Source organism: Xenopus laevis, chromosome 2L (assembly GCF_017654675.1).
Source record: "Xenopus laevis strain J_2021 chromosome 2L, Xenopus_laevis_v10.1, whole genome shotgun sequence".
Classification (NCBI taxonomy): Eukaryota; Metazoa; Chordata; class Amphibia; order Anura; family Pipidae; genus Xenopus; species Xenopus laevis.
The window spans coordinates 66,296,453-66,314,741 of NC_054373.1; the positions used below are offsets into that span (position 1 = coordinate 66,296,453).

Here is an 18,289-nt window from a genome sequence, read left to right on the forward strand (position 1 = left end):
CAGATCATTTGCATCACCACTAAAAACTTGTAAACAGTAAATAACCACAATGGGATTGTTTTGCCACAAATATGCATTCATGCAGCTGAGTTACAAGGTACTATTTTATTACAGAAAAAGAGATATATTTTTTTAAAATTACAATTATTTGCTTAACCCTTTAAGTGCCAGCAGAATTTCACATTTTGGTTATGCGAAATGCCAGCCGTTTTTGAAACATTTTGTGCTCTCTCACTTTAGGGGCATTTTATGAGGGGAAACCTATAGTTTACCTAGGAAAACTATACATTGTTTTTTTTGGTAGAAACTGAGCTTTCTAAATCTGCCTGAGTTTTCATGTATTTCCAACTGTGCAAAAAAATTTATAGTGCTAAATACCAAAAAAAAATGAAAAATTACCATTTTTCATCGTATATCAATTTATACCAGAAAAATATTTCATTTTAGGGATGAAAATCCAACTGATTTGGAAAGCCTTATGTCTCTCGAACGTGCCAATACCAGATATGTATAGTTTTAGGGAGATTTAGGATTTCTGTACAGCAAAAACTCCCGGCAGTATATTACCGAATTTTGAAAGCACTAAGGCAGAAAACGGCATGCTTTAGATTCCAAGGCAAAAAATCCTGAAACCGTAGGTTTACCCCAGAAAACCATACATTTTTGAAAAGTACACATTCTGCCGATTACAAAATGGGTAACTATGTCTCTCTACTCCCAACTACCAAACATAAAAGCTTGTCTGAACATAGCGGTTTTTCAAAAAAAATTCAAAATTCTGAAAAATCATTTCAAAGGTTTTATTTTGCTGCTCCGCATATCCCAAACTATATTAGGTACCAAGAAAAAGCACCTGAAATATGATTGCCAGGGGTCCACTGAACAGTTTGATACCCATTATGCATAGGTTTACCAAAGTATCTGGCATTTAGAGACACCAATATGAAGTTAGCACATCCAAATTGTTCAGGACTTTACTTCAGCTACTGAGAAATCAACACATTGACTGCATTTTTTGTGGGGTAAAAACACAGAAATATATGTTTACCCCCAAACCCATATATTTTTGGAAAGTACACATTCTACTGAATCTAAAATGGGTACCCATGCCTTTCTGCTCCAAACTACTGAGTCGCAAGGCTTTCCCAAAATTGTCGGTTTTGGTGAAATATCTGAAAATTGCCTCAAACCTTCAACTTCCCAGCACCATATCGCCCATGTATCATTACGTACTAAGAAAAAGCACCATAAATATGATTGCCAGGGTTCCTCTGAACATTTTGGTGGTCATTGTTCATAAGTTTACCAAAGTATCTGGCATTTAGAGGCCCCAAAATGAAGTTAGCGCATACAAACAGTCCCGTGGGTAACTTCAGCTAATGAAAGATCAACACATTGACTGCATTTTTGTGGGGTAAAAACACAGAAATATATGTTTACCCCCCAAAACCCATATATTTTTGGAAAGTACACATTCTACCGAATCTAAAATGGGTACCCATGCCTTTCTGCTCCAAACTACTGAGTCGCAAGGCTTTCCCACAATTGTCGGTTTTGGTGAAATATCTGAAAATTGCCTCAAAGCTTCAACTTCTCAGCACCATATCACCCATGTATCGTTACGCACCAAGAAAAAGCACCCTAAATATGATTGCCAGGGTTCCTCCAAACAATTTGGTGGCCATTGTTCATAGGTTTACCAAAGTATCTGGCATTTAGAGGCCTCAAAATGAAGTTAGCGCATACAAATAGTCCTGTGGGTAACTTCATCTAATGAAAAATCAACACATTGACTGCATTTTTGTGGGGTAAAAACACAGAAATATATGCTTACCCCCCAAACCCATATATTTTTGGAAAGTGCACATTCTACTGAATCTAAAATGGGTACCCATGCCTTTCTGCTCCAAACTACTGAGTCGCAAGGCTTTCCCAAAGTTGTCGGTTTTGGTGAAATATCTGAAAATTGCCTCAAAGCTTCAACTTCCCAGCACCATATCACCCATGTGTCATTACGTACTAAGAAAAAGCACCCTAAATATGATTGCCAAGGTTCCTCTGAACATTTTGGTGGCCATTGTTCATAAGTTTACCAAAGTATCTGGCATTTAGAGGCCCCAAAATGAAGTTAGCGCATACAAACAGTCCCGTGGGTAACTTCAGCTAATGAAAGATCAACACATTGACTGCATTTTTGTGGGGTAAAAACACAGAAATATATGTTTACCCCCCAAAACCCATATATTTTTGGAAAGTACACATTCTACAGAATCTAAAATGGGTACCCATGCCTTTCTGCTCCAAACTACTGAGTCGCAAGGCTTTCCCACAATTGTCGGTTTTGGTGAAATATCTGAAAATTGCCTCAAAGCTTCAACTTCTCAGCACCATATCACCCATGTATCGTTATGCACCAAGAAAAAGCACCCTAAATATGATTGCCAGGGTTCCTCCGAACAGTTTGGTGGCCATTGTTCATAGGTTTACCAAAGTATCTGGCATTTAGAGGCCCCAAAATGAAGTTAGTGCATACAAATAGTCCTGTGGGTAACTTCAGCTAATGAAAGATCAACACATTGACTGCATTTTGTGGGGTAAAAACACAGAAATATATGTTTACCCCCCAAACCCATACATTTTTGGAAAGTACACATTCTACAGAATCTAAAATGGGTACCCATGCCTTATTGCTCCAAACTACTGAGTCGCCAGGCTTTCCCAAAGTTGTCGGTTTTGGTGAAATATCTGAAAATTGCCTCAAAGCTTCAACTTCCCAGCACCATATCACCCATGTGTCATTACGTACTAAGAAAAAGCACCCTAAATATGATTGCCAGGGTTCCTCTGAACATTTTGGTGGCCATTGTTCATAAGTTTACCAAAGTATCTGGCATTTAGAGGCCCCAAAATGAAGTTAGCGCATACAAACAGTCCCGTGGGTAACTTCAGCTAATGAAAAATCAACACATTGACTGCATTTTTGTGGGGTAAAAACACAGAAATATATGTTTACCCCCCAAAACCCATATATTTTTGGAAAGTACACATTCTACAGAATCTAAAATGGGTACCCATGCCTTTCTGCTCCAAACTACTGAGTCGCAAGGCTTTCCCACAATTGTCAGTTTTGGTGAAATATCTGAAAATTGCCTCAAAGCTTCAACTTCTCAGCACCATATCACCCATGTATCGTTATGCACCAAGAAAAAGCACCCTAAATATGATTGCCAGGGTTCCTCCGAACAGTTTGGTGGCCATTGTTCATAAGTTTACCAAAGTATATGGCATTTAGAGGCCCCAAAATGAAGTTAGCACATACAAATTGTCCTGTGGGTAACTTCAGCTAATGAAAGATCAACACATTGACTGCATTTTTGTGGGGTAAAAACACAGAAATATATGCTTACCCCCCAAACCCATATATTTTTGGAAAGTGCACATTCTACTGAATCTAAAATGGGTACCCATGCCTTTCTGCTCCAAACTACTGAGTCGCAAGGCTTTCCCAAAGTTGTCGGTTTTGGTGAAATATCTGAAAATTGCCTCAAAGCTTCAACTTCCCAGCACCATATCACCCATGTGTCATTACGTACTAAGAAAAAGCACCCTAAATATGATTGCCAAGGTTCCTCTGAACATTTTGGTGGCCATTGTTCATAAGTTTACCAAAGTATCTGGCATTTAGAGGCCCCAAAATGAAGTTAGCGCATACAAACAGTCCCGTGGGTAACTTCAGCTAATGAAAGATCAACACATTGACTGCATTTTTGTGGGGTAAAAACACAGAAATATATGTTTACCCCCCAAAACCCATATATTTTTGGAAAGTACACATTCTACAGAATCTAAAATGGGTACCCATGCCTTTCTGCTCCAAACTACTGAGTCGCAAGGCTTTCCCACAATTGTCGGTTTTGGTGAAATATCTGAAAATTGCCTCAAAGCTTCAACTTCTCAGCACCATATCACCCATGTATCGTTATGCACCAAGAAAAAGCACCCTAAATATGATTGCCAGGGTTCCTCCGAACAGTTTGGTGGCCATTGTTCATAGGTTTACCAAAGTATCTGGCATTTAGAGGCCCCAAAATGAAGTTAGTGCATACAAATAGTCCTGTGGGTAACTTCAGCTAATGAAAGATCAACACATTGACTGCATTTTTGTGGGGTAAAAACACAGAAATATATGTTTACCCCCCAAACCCATACATTTTTGGAAAGTACACATTCTACAGAATCTAAAATGGGTACCCATGCCTTATTGCTCCAAACTACTGAGTCGCCAGGCTTTCCCAAAGTTGTCGGTTTTGGTGAAATATCTGAAAATTGCCTCAAAGCTTCAACTTCCCAGCACCATATCACCCATGTGTCATTACGTACTAAGAAAAAGCACCCTAAATATGATTGCCAGGGTTCCTCTGAACATTTTGGTGGCCATTGTTCATAAGTTTACCAAAGTATCTGGCATTTAGAGGCCCCAAAATGAAGTTAGCGCATACAAACAGTCCCGTGGGTAACTTCAGCTAATGAAAAATCAACACATTGACTGCATTTTTGTGGGGTAAAAACACAGAAATATATGTTTACCCCCCAAAACCCATATATTTTTGGAAAGTACACATTCTACAGAATCTAAAATGGGTACCCATGCCTTTCTGCTCCAAACTACTGAGTCGCAAGGCTTTCCCACAATTGTCAGTTTTGGTGAAATATCTGAAAATTGCCTCAAAGCTTCAACTTCTCAGCACCATATCACCCATGTATCGTTATGCACCAAGAAAAAGCACCCTAAATATGATTGCCAGGGTTCCTCCGAACAGTTTGGTGGCCATTGTTCATAAGTTTACCAAAGTATATGGCATTTAGAGGCCCCAAAATGAAGTTAGCACATACAAATTGTCCTGTGGGTAACTTCAGCTAATGAAAAATCAACACATTGACTGCATTTTTGTGGGGTAAAAACACAGAAATATATGTTTACCCCCCAACCCCATATATTTTTGGAAAGTACACATTCTACAGAATCTAAAATGGGTACCCATGCCTTTCTGCTCCAAACTACTGAGTCGCAAGGCTTTGCCAAATTTGGCGGTTTTGGTGAAATATCTGGAAATTGCCTCAAAGCTTCAACTTTCCAGCATCGTATTGTCCATGTATCATTACCAGCATAAAGCATCCTAAATATAAACATAGGGGTCTACTAAAAAGTTTGATACCCAATATGCATAGATATACCAAACTATGTGGTGCACAGAGTCCCCCAAATGACAATATGTATAGACATTTTCACGGCTGACGCGCTGGCTGCTGCAATATAACCACCCGGTGTGTGTATTATGCGACATTAGACCACCTAACAGTACAGAGACCCCAGAAAACCATATATTTTCAGAAAGTACACATTCTGACGAATCCAATATGGGTAAATAAGTGTTTCTACTGCATACTGCCAAACTCCAAAGCAATGCTGAACATAACGGTTTTTATCAAATTTCTGAAAATTGTCACAAAGCTTGAATTTTACCCCATTATATGCCACACATTTCGTAACGTATCAGCATAAAACATCCTAAATATGAACGCCAGGGGTCTACTGAACACTTTGATGCCCAATATGCATAGATATACTAAACTATGTGGCGCACAGAGACCCCCAAATGACAATAGTGTATATACATTTTCACGGCTGACGCGCTGGCTGCTGCAATATGAGCACCTGGTGTCAAAAATTAAAGAATGAGGAGAGCACTGTTCAATAGCAAAAACGCTGTGGTTGTGTTTATTAAAAGCTACTACACGACATGTTTCGGGTTATTATATACCCTTTCTCAAGTGTAACTAACACAGAACAAACAAGGCTATAAAAGCCCTCCCATCAGGTGAACAATTAGCCAAAGGGGCGTGCCATCAATTGAATTAACATCATATATATTAAAAAAAGGAAAACATTTTTTAACATCATATGTACAAAACGAATTTTTTTTTTTAAAAAATTCTTAGAAACATTATTGTGCTATAAAACTTCCGAAAAAACATTAATATCCGTGTATCCATAAATCAACATAGATTGTGCTTTAAAATCTTCAATATTCCCATCAGTGCTGTAAAATAATAATATACATACACACTGTTTAAAAACATATAAAAACAACATGAGTACAAGGCATATAGAACCTATTGCTGTTCTTATCTTATCTTTTTTGAAACAATATATTCTAGTCGCAAACAGTATCAATATATAATGTAACATAATACTCTACTCAATTAGTCTGCAACAAGTAAGATCCTATATTCTATTTAACATAGCTATTTCACCATTTACTTAGCATATTTTCAGCTATAAATACATCTTACCATATACTTTATTCATCTATGTTGAAGTAAATTCAAGGCCTGCAAAGTCAAAAGAAGAAAAATACAACATGAAATGTTTTATAGAAATGGTTTTAAACTCCAACTGTCATTTAACCCCTCCGGGGTTAGTGTATTCAGCTTTTTTATCCATTTCCCTTCTGCCTGAAGTAATTTTTTCTGTCTATCCCCTCCTCTTAAATTTATAGCAATCTCTTCTAACACGCACCACCTAAGTTGCATTGAATTATGTCTATGTTCATAAAAATGTCTCGATACCTGTGTGTCATTCTGTGTTCCTTCTTTAAAATTTCGAATGTAACCTCTGTGTTCCTGGATCCTTTTTTTAACTTCTCTTTTTGTTTGACCCACGTATCCCATGCCACATGGACACTTCAGCATATAAACTACATATTTCGAACTACAAGTGGCATGACATTTTATATTAATTTCGTGTCCCTTTGTTGGATGATAGATTTTAGCTCCTTTCATTATTGACGAACAGCAATTACAACCTAGGCACGGAAATGTTCCATATTTAGGTTTACCTACGAATTTTCTTTTCTTAGATCTTGTATCCGAAGGGCAAAGCATATCTTTTAATGTACGACCACGTTTATAGCAAAATAATGGCGGCTTAACGAACAACTGACCATATTGTCTGTCTGTTTGTAATACCGGCCAGTATTTAGTGATCAGCTTTTCTATTCTATCACTATGCTGGCTATACGTGGAAACAAATGCTGTTCTTTGTTCACTCCCATTTTTTTGTTTTTTGACCAATAGGTCGTCCCTTAGTAGTGAATCTGTTTCTTTAATTGCCTTATTAATAGACTCAGGTCTATAACCTTTTTCCAAGAAGCGATTAGCGAGAACCTCAGAGGCCTCCGCATATCCTTCTGAGCTGGAAGAAATCCTTTTTGCCCTCATAAACTGTCCTTTCGGTATCGCTTTTTTCACTTTAGGGCTATGATAACTTTTAGCGTGTAGGAGGTTATTTTTATCTACTGCTTTTCTGTACAAGTCAGTTTGTATTATCCCTTCATTTAGGGACATTTTAACATCTAGAAAGTTCAACTCTTTTAATGAACATTCATACGTAAATTTAATGGTATTATGGCTTCGATTTGCCTCCTCCATCATATTCACCAAGTCAGCCATAGAACCAATCCAAACAAGAAAAATGTCGTCCACAAAACGAAAATATCTCAAGATATGTTTGCTATAAAGATCATTATTCAAAAAGAGCTTCTTTTCTAGATAATTAACATTTGTATGAGCACCTGGTGTGTGTATTATGCGACATTAGACCCCCCTAAAAGTACAGAGACCCCAGAAAACCATATATTTTCAGGAAGTACACATTCTGATGAATCCAATATGGGTAAATAAGTGTTTCTACTGCAAACTGCCAAACTGCAAATCAATGCTGAACGTAACGGTTTTTATCAAATTTCTGAAAATTGTCACAAAGCTTGAATTTTACCCCATTATATGCCCCACATTTCGTAACTTATCAGCATAAAACATCCTAAATATGAACGCCAGGGGTCTACTAAACACTTTGATGCCCAATATGCATAGATATACCAAACTATGTGGCGCACAGAGACCCCCAAATGACAATAGTGTATATACATTTTCACAGCTGACGCGCTGGCTGCTGCAATATAAGCACCTGGTGTGTGTGTATTATGCGACATTAGACCCCCCTAACAGTACAGATACCCCAGAAAACCATATATTTTCAGAAAGTACACATTCTGACGAATCCAATATGGGTAAATAAGTGTTTCTACTGCAAACTGCCAAACTGCAAAGCAATGCTGAACATAACGGTTTTTATCAAATTTCTGAAAATTGTCAGAAAGCTTGAATTTTACCCCATTATATGCCCCACATTTCGTAACGTATCAGCATAAAACATCCTAAATATGAACGCCAGGTGTCTACTGAACACTTTGATGCCCAATATGCATAGATATACCATACTATGTGGCACACAGAGACCCCCAAATGGATATATAGTAGATAAAATTTACAAGGCAAAACAAAATAAGGCAGTAAAGGGTGAAATGCAAAAAAATCCAATAAAACCACAAAAATCAATGTTTTTTTTTTTCCAGACTAGTGTTATCGGCCGTCAGAATCACAGTTTGAATATTTTAGATGGGCCAAACAGGTTATACGGCTAGAAACAAGTGAACACAATATATGCAGAACTGAAAATGCAATAAAATGGCTAAAAATTCAATAAAATGGCTAAAAATGCACCAAAATACCCAGAATTGCAATATAATCACCGAAATAACATACAAAAGGTATTGCACAGTACGGTTAGCGAATACGCTATTCGTAATGGCAATAAAACATTTTTTTCAGCCAAAAAAAGAGACGATGCGATAAGAAAAAAAAAAAAAAGCCACAATGCCATGTATGTGCGTGTGCGTGTGTACAAATGGTAAATTACATGTTATGTGTGCGTGTGTGCGTGTGCACATGTGTGTAAGTGCAGTGAGTGTAAGTGACCCCCCCAATCCCCAAAAATGTATGTGTAAGTGTGTGTAAGTGTGAATCTAAGTGTGTATTACTGTAATAAGTGTGTGTTGGTGTGTGTAATTGTTGCACTAACCTGAAAAAGTCGCTGGAGACTGTTGCAGACGATCAGGAAGAGCCCCTGGAAGACATCTGCGACGTGGTTCCTGTCTCTGTGCTGTGGGGGCGGAGATCGACGGCTCGGTGTAGGCTGCAGCAGCAGGACACGTAACACGTGCCTGCTGCTGTTTTTGGGCCCCTGGGCGATCGCGCCCCAGGGGCCACTCGATCCCCTGCTCTGCTCGTTGCCTAGGGGCAGGGGATCGAGGAGGAACGGAGCGAGCGGCTCTAACAGCCGCTCCTCCGCTCGAGAACCAGGAAGTACTGCAGAACGTAGAATCTACGTTCTGTGGCATTTCAAGTACCTTTGCCACAGAACGTAGATTCTACGATCTGTGGCATTTAAAAGGTTAATATGGACTCTATTTGAGATTCCTGTAATATGAGACATTCTTGTAATTCTGAGTTTTCTGAATATCATATCTCTGGATAAGAGATCCATTGTGTTGGACTGGGTGCAGGCACATGGAGTGAATACCAACGCCAAAATGTGAAATCGGTGTTGAAATCTGCTCTATGTTCCAAGGACTGATTCTCGGCCTACGTTTATCCATAGGCTGAGAATCAGCCACATCTGGCATAAGCCTAAGGCCACATCTGGCATAAACCTAACAATCAAATTTAGTTTTTTCAAAAAATTCATGGTTATCCTGTTTTGTTTTGTTTTTTTAAAAAAAAACCCTCTAAAAATGCAAGTGTAAAAACCACAAAAAACACTTTACAAAACTTTGCCAGGTAAAAGTCATTGAGGTCCTATAGAAGCCAATGGGAGCTGCACTGATCTTATTGGGCTGTTTTAAATCAATCCAGACTTTTATAAAAAAAAAAAATTTACGAGGACCTGAAAAACTACATTTTTTAGAGGTTTTAGAGGTATTCGTATTTTTTGGCACATTATTTTTTGTTTGTACTTTTTTTATTATGATCTTTTAATAAATGTCATGACATTCATAATGTGTGAGTTAAGTTGTGGTTTCAAAATGAAGTGAATCATAAGAAGTGAAGTGTTGAAGGACAATTGCACTTTGACATTGCTCAGGTCCATTTGAGCAAAATCAAATCTACTAAATAAATTGTGTAAAAAATGTCATTTTAATAACCCTCCATTGGTCACCACACACAGACACACATATACCACACATATACCACACACAGACATACATATATTGGGGGGGGGGTTTAAGGATACTTTTATTATACACATTACTGATAAATGAAGCTGGCTTGATCTAATCTGGACGTGGTAAAGTTATTTAGTGAGGCAATTTATACTGTAGTTCTACTGATAACACAATAGTTTTGACTGCTTAATCACACTGTAAAAAAAAAAAGCAAAAGAGAAAAACACCACTTAAATTGAAATCAACAGCTAATTTGTCTTATTCAATCAATATGGTACAAGATGGTGATACCCTACAGTTAGTTATATGGCACATGTACTTGCACTAGTCCTTAAGGTTAATGTGGAGCTTCTGCAGGATGTAATCCACTGCTGACTAATCAATAGCATTCTACAAGTCAAACGCATTGATTGATTGCATAAGGAATAATGACATAGGGTTATGTACCGACAGTTTGTAGTACAGTATGTCTAATATTAAATGTCTGTAAACCATAGCTGAGATTTCATAGGTCCTCCTCCCGTTGTTGTACCCAGATTATAGCCATATAAGCATACCCTAACACCATGGTTATAAATCATTCTTCTGATTAGAATGCTAATGATAAAAGTAATATATCTCTTTGTGGATAAATGTGTCTTAAGGTTGTGTAGTAATAATAAATGCGTGAGAATTGCAATCCATGATAATTATGTTTGTGTTTAATGTTGAATGCCGTACTTCAAGATATTATGGGGCAAACATGGTTGGTTATACATAGATATAGATATAGATATGCCATTTAATGGCAGCAAATAACCAGAAATTGTTTTATTCATTTCTTCACACCGAGAGTAATGGTTCAAGGAAAGAAGAACATGTCTGTGTAATGGCCATGAAACAGAGACACAGGAGGAAGAAGGTCCTTTCTCTGTAGAGCTTACCATAAAACTGTGTAACTTGCAGACAAACATAAGAAGAATATGATCAAATGTGCTCCAAAACATAACATTTTAGTTAAGTTTAAAAACTGCTGTGGTAGTTTAATGTTGAATTTGGGGATAGATTTCCAGAGTTAATTAAAGGTTTAAGGCAGGAGACAGCAGTGGATGATATGGAGAGTTGCTGAGAACATATGGAAGAACATTGGGGGACACAACTGAAGAGATTTAGTGAAGGAGAAAAGGATTTTGAACACAGTGATTTGTACGCCTAAAGGTAGCCATACACGGAGAGATCTTCTCATTTGGCGACCTCTCCCCGATATGCCCACCTTAAGGTGGGCAATATCGGGCTGATCCGATCGTGGGCCATATGGCCCAACGATCCAGGTCCGGATTGAGAATTAAAATAGGCCCTGGCATTTTAGGTACACAGAGGCTCAATCAGCCCACTCAGAGGCCCAAACAGCCCCCACCAGCCCACTAAATACTGACTTTCTATGACACCTTATAGCAGCCCCTCTGGCATTTGCCAGAGCCCACAGATTGCCAGTCCGGGCCTGCAACGATCGAATCCTAACGATGGGTAACGGTAACGGGACCGCATCAACGAACAGATTCGGCCGTGATCCGACAGGGTTTCGGCCAGATATCGATCGGGGAAGCCCGTCGGAGGGCCCCATACACTGGCCAATAAGCTGCCGACTCGGTCTTTCTGCGGCTTTTATTGACCCATGTATGGCCACCTTTAGCCTTTGCTTAATAGGCAGCCATGGTAAATATTTCGACAGCAGGGGATGAGGTTTTAGTAGGAGCAGAACAGAGCAGATCAGTTAGTAATGGGTTAAATTAGTCTAGGCAGGATAGGATAAGGGTGTGGATTATAGAATAAGGGTTTTGGGAGTTGGTGAAAGGCATATATTTATATTGAATATGAAAAAATGGCAAATGTTCACTGCAGTGTTGATGCCAGGTCAACTGGTTTAATAAGCATACATCATAAGTAATGGTAAAGGGACAGTGGTGTAGATGATTCCAGTAACCTAACTAGTAGTTCTCAGATGATCGCCCCAGAACAAATCTGGCAAAAAAATTGTGCCCGGGGGTGGCACACCTGCACCCGGGCCCCCCACATCAACACCGCAGTCAACATCTGCCCCCATCCCCCAGGTGAAATTTTTATGCCAGATACATTTTGGCTCGATCTGGTGGGCCCTGAGGGGGTGCACACCTGGGTGCAGTCGCACCCACCGCACCCCTGGTAGTTCCACCCCTGTAGTGTCCTCATTGTATGAAATGTTTGCATTTGTTTTTGCTGAATGTATCGATTCTGTTTTAGCTTCTGGAAATTCCTGGCAGGTATCTGGCCTTTCCTCTCATGAATTTGTTTTCTGAAAATAATGCAAAAGGTGGCTTGTTATCTCTCTCTTTTGCTGGAAAGCAAGTTATTATTAACTTAGTAAACAGGGTCAAAATAAAGTGTTCAACAATTTGCTTCAATTTGTTGGAAGAAGAAGAGTAATGTTTTTTGAGGCAGTGGACCATTATCAGAGCTCACTGGTAAAATCTGGATGGTAAAGTTAGTTTAAAAAAAAAATGTAATAAGAAGAATTGAAATTTGAAACTGTTTTATCTGCACTATTTGCTATCATTGTAGTAAAATACTTAGCTAATGTGGTTGAAAAATGACATGTTCAAGTTTTTCTCTACATGCGGAAACAAAATATAATTCTCCAAGGAACTATGAATTAATTCTTATGTAATAAATTCCATATTAGCCCAAACATTTTCAATTGCTGGTTTTATTAAAGAACCAGCCTAAATACAGTGTCTTTTCCAGCATTAGAAATTGTTTTCTTGTCCAAGTTCTTTATTGCTTGACATCCATAAGTATCCAAAACTATACAAAACACTACTTCCTACACAAATTGTGAAACTTTATTTCCTCCTGTCTCATTGGATGTTCGTTGACATCTACAAGATCAAATACATTTGTGAAATTATCCTTTGTTGACACAATTCTCCAAGGGTCCTTGATTATTGGCTATGCCTTGTGTCTCAGTATTTTCTCAAAGAGACACACTCAAAGAATTAGCATCATGCGATTCCAACAATGGGACAGGCAACGAGCTCCATTCTCAATCCAAGAATGCTTCTGATGTACTATATATGTTAGTAAAAGTGATGAAATACAGTCTATATTTCTCCCAAATTAAGCTCCCCAAAGGTAGCAGCAAACATTGGCAGAAAATTACTTGGACTCATAATGCTTACTTTTTTTTAATATACCAATACTAGCTGACCCATGAAAACTGAGTACCTGGAGACTAAAGGAGTCTCTATTAAACTTCCGAGACCCAAACCACATTTGCTGAGAACATAAAAAAATACTTTCAGCTGAATGTAGGTACTACATGACCCAGCCATCCTATTGGAGGCATATAAAACCTTAATTTGGGGCAAATGTATATTGTTCTCAAGTTTAGTCAAAAAAGAATAATCATTACAAGATATGAAACACTCTCGCCAACATTCAGTACATAAATATTTTCAGCAACCAACAAAAAGTCTCTTATAGGGGTGGTTCACCTTTAAAGTAACTCTTAATATGTTATAGAATGGCCAATTCTAAGCAACTTTTCAATATACATTTGCCCCAAATTAAGGCTTTATATGCCTCCCATAGGATGGGTGGGTCATATAGTCCCTACATTCAGCTGACAGTATTCTTTTAAGTTCTCAGCAAATGTGGTTTGGGTCTCGGAAGGTTAATAGAGACTCATTTAGTCTCCAGGTACTCAGTTTTCATGGGTCGGCTAGTATATTTAATAAAATGTCTCAGAATATCATTCTCTACATCATATTAAAAGTTATCTCAAAGGTGAACAACCCCTTTAACCAAAATAATTTCATTCAGAAACATCATAAACTATAATATAATCCATATAGTGTAAAAATCCTTAAGGTACTATAATTATATGCCAATAAACCACATACTGTATTACCGAATAAATTTAGTGAGGAGAGCAAAGATGACAATAATTCAGACAAAAGAAAAACTATAACCTAACCCAGGCGAAAATGTAGAATGTTTCAGACAATACTATCAACAATTGTATAAACTCCTACACATACAACACCCTTAGCTAATGTAACCAGGTCATAATGAAAAAGTATAGAAGACGCCTTAGATGCCAAAGAGGCCTTAGATCATCAAAAATAGGGTTTTATGTTTGCCACCACTGAGACCATGGACTTGAGAACATTCTATTCCCAATGTTCAACTATAGCTAATATTGTTGGACTAATCTCACAGCCACTAGCAATTAAAATGGCACCCAATAAGGATGCTCCCTGGCCCCATTACTGTTAGTTCTGAGCTCCCCAAATCCATAATAGCCAAAATATAAAAGGGGTCAAATTTAGACAAAAATATTTTAAGGTATGCCTTTATGTGGATGACATACTTTTGACAATTTTGAAAATGCTAGTATCCCTTTCCAGTTTGCATCAAGTCATGACTGAAAGCAGGCAATTACTGTATCTGGCTACAAAATCAATAACACCAAAACAGAGGCACTTCTATGACACATGGCAGATGATTAAAATTGCTTACTCTCAGTGTTAACTATAACTGCATAAAGATATCCTAAAATATCTGGCCATTCACCTAACTACCAGGTATGAATCTCTTTATACATTTAATTTTTGTTCCACTTTTGAAATGCTTGCAAGCTGAACTTGTACCTGGTAAAAGTACAGTCTCTTATGGTTTGGTTTAATAACAAAGATAAAGATGACTTTGCTACCAACACTATTGTACTTTCAAAGTAAATGTCTTGGGTTTGTTTGGGGCTGGAAATGACAGCGTGCAGGCACAGGTTTTACAAGCCAAATGCACACAAAATGGTATAGGGTTCCTCAATTTATAAATACTATTTGGCAATCCATCTCCATCTCCATCAACTGACCCATTGTACTCAGAAAATTGCTTACACTTAGGGGCAGATTTATCAAGGGTCGAATTTCGAAGTGGAAAATACTTTGAAATTCGACCATCGAATTGAATACTACGAAATTCGAAGTCGAATTCACAGGATTTTTTGCATCGTATGATCGCATTCTGAACTCCGATCATACTTCGAAACGTACGATTCGAACGATTTTATTTACTAAAGGAAATAAAAAAAACACTGCATATATATTTTCATGCAATGGTTGTCTGCCTTTATCGAATGGTCGAATAAGTTGAACGATTTTACTTCAAATCGAAAGTCGAAGTCGTAGTAGCCTATTCGGTGGTCGAAGTATCCAAAAATTACTTTGAATTTCAAATTTTTTAACTTCGAAAATTCCCTCGATTTCACTTCGACCCTTGATAAATCTGCCCCTTAGTGGGCAGAAATTGAAGTGTTACATTTTGCCCCACTGCATCCCAATACTTTACTATGGGTCAAAGAGCTGCAATGAGACACAAAATCCCTGCCAAAATCAGCACAATTCAACTTTAGACTACAGTACTGCAATAATACAAATTAAAACCAAATAGCTTATAATTCCATTTGAGCATTTTCCTATTTAACCCAATATCACATCTGGGAATATAATAATAATAAATTAGGACCAGTTACTACAGGATTACTATTATCGGTTTGATACCACTTCCAAACATGAGCTACAATAATGCCATCAACACCATGGCTCCATGAGGTCTCTGACCCCATGCTGGTTTTACTAAACCGATTATGCTCATTGGAGTAAGATTCCAGGGTATATAACCAGAAATACTTTTGTATAGGACATTCTGAAATGAAAAAGCCAGTCGCATAACTGGTGAAACCTTTTCAAGGAAAAAGAAAAATACAGTTGATTTGACCTATAACTATTGATTTACTAAAGGAAATAAAAAAACACTGCATTTATATTTTCATGTAATGGTTGTTAGTCTGCCTTTAGAACACTTACAATAAGCATGCATAGTTACATAGTTACATAGTTAAATCGGGTTGAATAAAGACAAAATCCATCAAGTTCAACCCCTCCAAATGAAAACCCAGCATCCATACACACACCCCTCCATAACATCACATACTGTAAATTATATATACTCTTACCTATACTAACTATAGAGTTTAATATCACAATAACCTTTGATATTATGTCTGTCCAAGAAATCACCCAAGCCATTCTTAAAGGCATTAACAGAATCAGCCATCACAACATCACCCGGCAGTGCATTCCACAACCTCACTGTCCTCACTGTGAAGAACCACCTACGTTGCTTCAAATGAAAGATATGGGTAATAAGTCCCCTGCTATTTGTCTATAATGTCCTCTAATGTACTAAAGTGGAATCATGTCCCCTGGGCATAATTATGTTTTCATCCCTTGAGTTTATGCCCTTTTTTATTCAAGACAGAACTTTATTTGCATTAGTGGCCACAAAATGACACTGCCCAGAATTAGACAATTTATCTGCTATCAACTCAGTTAAGGAAACTCCCAACACACTGCCTTAACTAACTTCGAGTGAAGGATCCGAAGGTAAAAAACTTCGAATTTTTTTTGGGCTACTTCGACCATCGAATGGGCTACTTCAACCTTCGACTACGACTACGAATCGAAGGATCGTTCGAAATCGTTCGACTATTTGACCATTCGATAGTCGAAGAACTGTCTCTTTAACAAAACTTCGACCCCCTAGTTCGCCATCTAAAAGCTACCAAAGTCAATGTTAGCCTATGGGGAAGGTCCCCATAGGCTTGGCTAACTTTTTTTGATCGAAGGATATTCCTTCCATCGTTGGATTTAAATCCTTCGAATTGTTAGATTCGAAGGATTTAATCGTTCAATCGAAGGAATTATCCTTCGATCGTTCGATCGAACTATCTGCGCTAAATCCTTCGACTTCGATATTCGAAGTCGAAGGATTTTAATTCCTAGTCGAATATTGAGGGTTAATTAACCCTCGATATTCGACCCTTAGTGAATCGGCCCCTTAGTGTATAACTTGCATTTATATTATTTTTGCCAAAGTGCATAACCCTGGATTTATCAATATTGAACCTCATTTTCCAGTTTGCTGGCCAGTTTTCCAACTTAGTCAAATCACTCTGCAAAGTGGCAGCATCCTGCATGGAACCTATAGTTCTGCACAATTTAGTATCATCTGCAAAAATAGACAGTACTTTCAATGCCCACCTACAGGTCACTAATAAACAAGTTGAAAAGCAAAGGATCTAGTACAGAGCCCTGTGGTACTCCACTAACAACACTGGTCCAATTAGGAAATGTTCCATTTACCACCACTCTTTGTAGTCTATCTTTTAGCCAGTTCTCTATCCAGGTACAAATACTATGTTCCAGGCCAACATTCCTTAATTTAACCAGTAGCGAAGTAATGATAACCTTTACATTTTATTTTATATTTTTTTATATCTGAAGGCCCTAAGTGGCAATTTATACAATAACTTGCGTAGGCTAATGTATGGATGCTATCAGTATAGTTATGTATTACTATCAATCATTTATTACTATTGGGCAGTGGTCAAAGCAATGGAAACTAACTCATTTGAGTGAGATCATAATTATATAATGCTGTTTTGGGTAAAATTTCAGGCGGATTAAAAGTATTTCTTGATGCAAAATATTTGTTTGGCCAGTGCTGAAATATGGGAACAAGTAAATAGTGGGGATAAATAGTTGTTTGTGCATGAACCTGGATCATCTGCCAAGGATTCCGTTTTAGTGATGGATTAAGCTGAAAAGAGTAATTCATCTCTCAGCAAATGTGGGCATTCCAAAAATGACATGTCTTCCTGTACCCTGGCACATTTCTAACTGGCAGATGTAAGAGATAGAACTGATTGGCAAAGACTGCTTAACATTGATCCCTGTGACAACTTAAGAACCCAAAAAGATATGTTGGATGATGGGAAAACACACTATTACTACCCTCCAACCCCAGTAATATACTGACTAAGCAAACACAAATACACATTGTGCAATAAGATGTTTCCAGCATTAGAGCAAAAGCGAGGAGATATCTACATAGAGAACAGTGAGGTTATACATTTCTTATAATGTTTAAATACTATACTCTATAACAAAGGCTGATCAAGGAACAGTCCAAGCAATAATCCATTATCAAGTAATGACACAGGGTTTTTGTGGAGTTTCAAATGGCCAGAAGGGCTATGACTCTAAAAGGGGTTGTTCATCTTCCAAATGCTTTTTTTTGTT

General features: G+C 37.8%; 1 long non-coding RNA gene across 1 annotated transcript in view; it reads right to left on the bottom strand.

Moving 5' to 3' along the window:
- Positions 1 to 5,769: 5,769 nt before the first annotated feature.
- The window catches only part of LOC108708129, a 36,825-nt gene continuing 24,305 nt past the window's right edge, over positions 5,770 to 18,289 (bottom strand). The window contains exons 3-4 of the long non-coding RNA XR_005965364.1: positions 6,355 to 6,393; positions 5,770 to 6,101 (exon numbers count right to left, since the gene is read on the bottom strand). This is a non-coding gene — a long non-coding RNA (uncharacterized LOC108708129). The remainder of the gene's footprint in view (positions 6,102 to 6,354; positions 6,394 to 18,289) is intronic.